The sequence below is a fragment of the Rhinoraja longicauda genome, chromosome 28, assembly GCF_053455715.1.
Source record: "Rhinoraja longicauda isolate Sanriku21f chromosome 28, sRhiLon1.1, whole genome shotgun sequence".
Lineage (NCBI taxonomy): Eukaryota > Metazoa > Chordata > Chondrichthyes > Rajiformes > Arhynchobatidae > Rhinoraja > Rhinoraja longicauda.
In genome coordinates, this window is record NC_135980.1 from 28,857,663 (window position 1) to 28,861,484 (window position 3,822).

A 3,822-nucleotide genomic window follows, 5' to 3' on the forward strand; every position below is an offset into this window, starting at 1 on the left:
GAGTATTGATAACAAAGAACAAGTAGCTGGAGGCACTCAGCAATTCCCCGTCCCCGACCGCCCAAGTTTGTCTCTTGCTCCAGATTCCAAGATCTGCTGGTGTCCCCATGTTTAGTTTAGTTTAGATATTATTCTCACATGGACCGAGGTGCAGTGAAAAGCTTTCATTGCGTGTTATCCACACAAGGACTATACATGATTACAATCAAGCCATCCACAAAAGACACAGGGTATAATATTTAATGCTAGATAAAGTCCGATTAAAGATAGTTCACTGGTCTCCAATCAAGTCAGGACCGTACTCTAGCCAGTGAGAGCATGTTACAGCTGCCTGATAACAGCTGGGAAGGAACTGCCCCGGAATCTAGAGGTGCGCGTCTTCACGTCATGCCCGATGGGAGAGGGGAGAAAAGGGAGTGGCCGGGGTGAGACTTATCCTTGATTATGCTGCTGGCCTTGCCATGGCAGTATGGTACAGATGGAGTCAATGGAAGGGAGGTTGGTTTGTGTGATGGTCTGGGCTGCGTCCACAATTCACTGCTATTTCTCGCGGTCTTGGACGGAGCTGTTCCCAAACCAAGCTGTGGTGCGTCCTGATGAAATGCTTTCTATGGCGCATCTGTAGACGTTGGTGAGAGTTGTAGGGGACGTGCCGAACTTGCTAAGCCTTCTAAGGAAGTAGAGGCGTTGGTGAGCTTTCTTAGCCATGAGTTGCACATGTCTGGTCCAGGACAGATTGCTGATGATATTTATTCCCAGGATCATGAAGCGTTCAACCATCTCTACTTGGGTTCCATCAACACATCTGAGGAAGGATGTCCAGGGAGGTTCACGAGAATGATCCCAGGAATGAGTGGGTTAACATAAGACAAGCGTTTTAGGGCGCTGGAGTTTAGAAAGATGAAACTTACTGAATAGTGAAAGGCCTGAATAGAGTGGATGTGTAGAGGATGTTTCTACCCGTGGGAGAGTCGAGGACCAGACGTCATCGCCTTAGAATTAAAGAACGTTCCTTTAGAAAAGAGATGAGGGGGGATTTCTTCAGTCAGAGGGCGGTGAATCTGTGGAACTCTTTGCCACAGACGGCTGTGGAGGCCAAGTCAGTGGGTATGGTTAAGGCTGAGATAGATAGATTCTTGTACGAAAAAAACTGCAGATGCTGGTTTAAATCGAAGGTAGACACAAAATGCTGGTGTAACTCAGTGGGTCAGGCAGCATCTCTGGAGAGATGGATCTCGACGCGAAACGTCACCCATTCCTTCTCTCCAGGGATGCTGCCTGTCCCGCTGAGTTACACCAGCAATTTGTCTCGCTTAGATAGATTATTGATTAGTTCGGGTGTCAGGGGTTGTGGGGCAGGAGAATGGGGTTAGGAGGGAGAGATAGATCAGCCATGATTGAATGGCAGAAGAAACTGGATGGGCCGAATGGCCTAATTCTTCTCCTATCACTTCTGAACTTGTGTAGGAAGGAACTGCAGATGTTGGTTTACACCCAATTTAGACACAAAAAAATGCTAGGGTAACTCAGCGGGACAGGCAGCATCTCTGGAGATGAGGAATGGGTGACGTTTTGGGGTCGAGACCCTTCTTCAGACTGGACTGGCTGGGGGTGCGAGAGAGAGGGAGGGAGGGAGGGAGAGAGGGAGAGAGGGAGAGAGGGAGGGAAGGAGGGAGGGAGGGAGGGAGGGAGAGAGGGAGAGAGGGAGGGAGGGAGAGAGGGAGGGAGGGAGAGAGGGAGGGAGGGAGAGAGGGAGGGAGGGAGGGAGAGAGGGAGGGGGGAGAGGGACGGAGGGAGGGAGGGAGGGAGAGAGGGAGGGAGGGAGAGAGGGAGGGAGGGAGAGAGGGAGGGAGGGAGAGAGGGAGGGAGGGAGGGAGAGAGGGAGGGGGGAGAGGGACGGAGGGAGGGAGGGAGGGAGAGAGGGAGGGAGGGAGAGAGGGAGGGAGGGAGAGGGACGGAGGGAGGGAGGGAGAGAGGGAGAGAGGGAGGGAGGGAGGGAGGGAGGGAGGGAGAGAGGGAGGGAGAGAGGGAGGGAGGGAGGGAGGGAGGGAGGGAGGGAGGGAGGGAGGGAGGGAGGGAGGGAGGGAGGGAGAGAGAGAGGGAGGGAGAGAGGGAGGGAGGGAGGGAGAGAGGGAGGGAGGGAGGGAGAGAGGGAGGGAGGGAGAGAGGGAGAGAGGGAGGGAGAGAGGGAGGGAGAGAGGGAGGGAGGGAGGGAGGGAGAGAGGGAGGGAGGGAGGGAGGGAGGGAGGGAGGGAGGGAGGGAGGGAGGGAGGGAGGGAGGGAGGGAGGGAGGGAGAGAGGGAGAGAGGGAGGGAGGGAGGGAGGGAGGGAGGGAGGGAGGGAGAGAGGGAGGGAGGGAGAGGGACGGAGGAGGGAGGGAGGGATGAGAAGTCATCACAAGGCGTTACTTATGATGACACAGAGGCAGTGTCGGCGGCTCAATCGGAAACTGAGGGGAATGCAGAGTAATCTCAGCCCCGGGGCTGCTCCACACAGACTGGCGTCTCTCTCCTGCTCATCTCCCGGAGCTGCCAGTGAAGGAACCCCCCCTTACAAGCCGTGTACCCCGCTACGGGGAGGTGGTGAGGCCGGTTCCATGAGGGCGAGGAGCCGCCGGCGTCTGGTACTCGTCTGTAAGGCTTGTATTTACACAGATGTTGTGGGCGAGGCGGGGGGCGACCTGAGTGTGGACCGGGAAATGTCTCCTGGGGTCAGTCACACACAGCCAGGGTTGGGTAGGAGGGGGAGAGGGAGAGGGGGGGGGGGTGAGGGGAGGGAAAGGGAGGGGGAGACGGGGAGAGAGGGGAGGGGGAGGGAGAGAGAGGGGGGGAGGGAGAGGGAGATGGATGGAGGGAGGAAGGGGGAGAGAGGGAGAGAGGGAGAGGGGGAGGAAGGGAGGGAGAGAGTGGGAGAGGGGAGAGAGGGGTAGAGGGAGAGGGGTTGAGGGAGAGGGGAAGTGAGAGGGAGATGGGAGGGGAGAGGGAAGGGGGAGAGAGAGGAAGAGGGGAGGGGAAGAGGGGAGAGGAGAGAGGGAGGAAGGGGGTAGAGGGAGAGAGGGAGGGGGAGAGGGAGGGAGAGAGGGAGAGGGGGAGAGGGAGGGATGGAGGGAGAGAGGGAGGGATGGAGGGAGGTGAGGACCGTACAAGTGCCTGAAGCAGCGGGTGTCCCGTGTACAAATCCTCGCTGAAGCCCAGAAGAGGCGAGACGAGACGAGACGAGACGAGCAGAGAGACGGTGTTGGGTTCCTGTGGCTTGTTGTCGCCGTGTGGACCAGAGGCACAAACTGGGCGCTGGAGCCGCTGGTGGGAGACGTGGACACAAGGCTGTGCTGGGACAGTGGGAGTTGTGCTCAGGGTGTGCGGTACTGGGCAAATGTACCATGTAAACTGCAGCGGTGATGAAAGAGGGTGTGGGTGGATGTGAGACACTGCTCACGACGGGTGTGAGTGTGTGTTACACTCTCCGGGATGGGTGTGAGTGTGTTACACTCTCCGGGACCAGTGTGAGTGTGTTACACTCTCCGGGATGGGTGTGAGTGTGTTACACTCACTGGGGACTGGTGTGAGTGTGTTACTGCACTGCACGGGTGTGAGTGTGTTACACATTCTGGGGGTGGGGGTAAGTGTGTTACACTGTCTGGCACTAGTGTGGGTGTGTTACACTATACAGTGTGGGTGTGTTACACTATGCAGTGTGAGTGTGTTACATTGTCCTCGCGTGTGTGAGGATGTTTACACTGCCTGGGTCCAGTGTGAGTGTGTGTTACCCACCCTGCACTGGGCCTAGTGTGAGTGTGTGTTGGTGAGAGTGTGGTTTGAACCT

General features: G+C 57.1%; 1 protein-coding gene across 1 annotated transcript in view; it reads left to right on the forward strand.

The window, feature by feature from the left end:
- The first annotated feature begins 2,414 nt into the window (after window positions 1-2,414).
- Window positions 2,415-3,822, forward strand: part of kank3 (KN motif and ankyrin repeat domains 3) — a 58,252-nt gene continuing 56,844 nt past the window's right edge. Inside the window, exon 1 of the mRNA XM_078423895.1 lies at window positions 2,415-2,633. The gene's annotated coding sequence lies outside the window, so the exon portion shown is untranslated. The remainder of the gene's footprint in view (window positions 2,634-3,822) is intronic.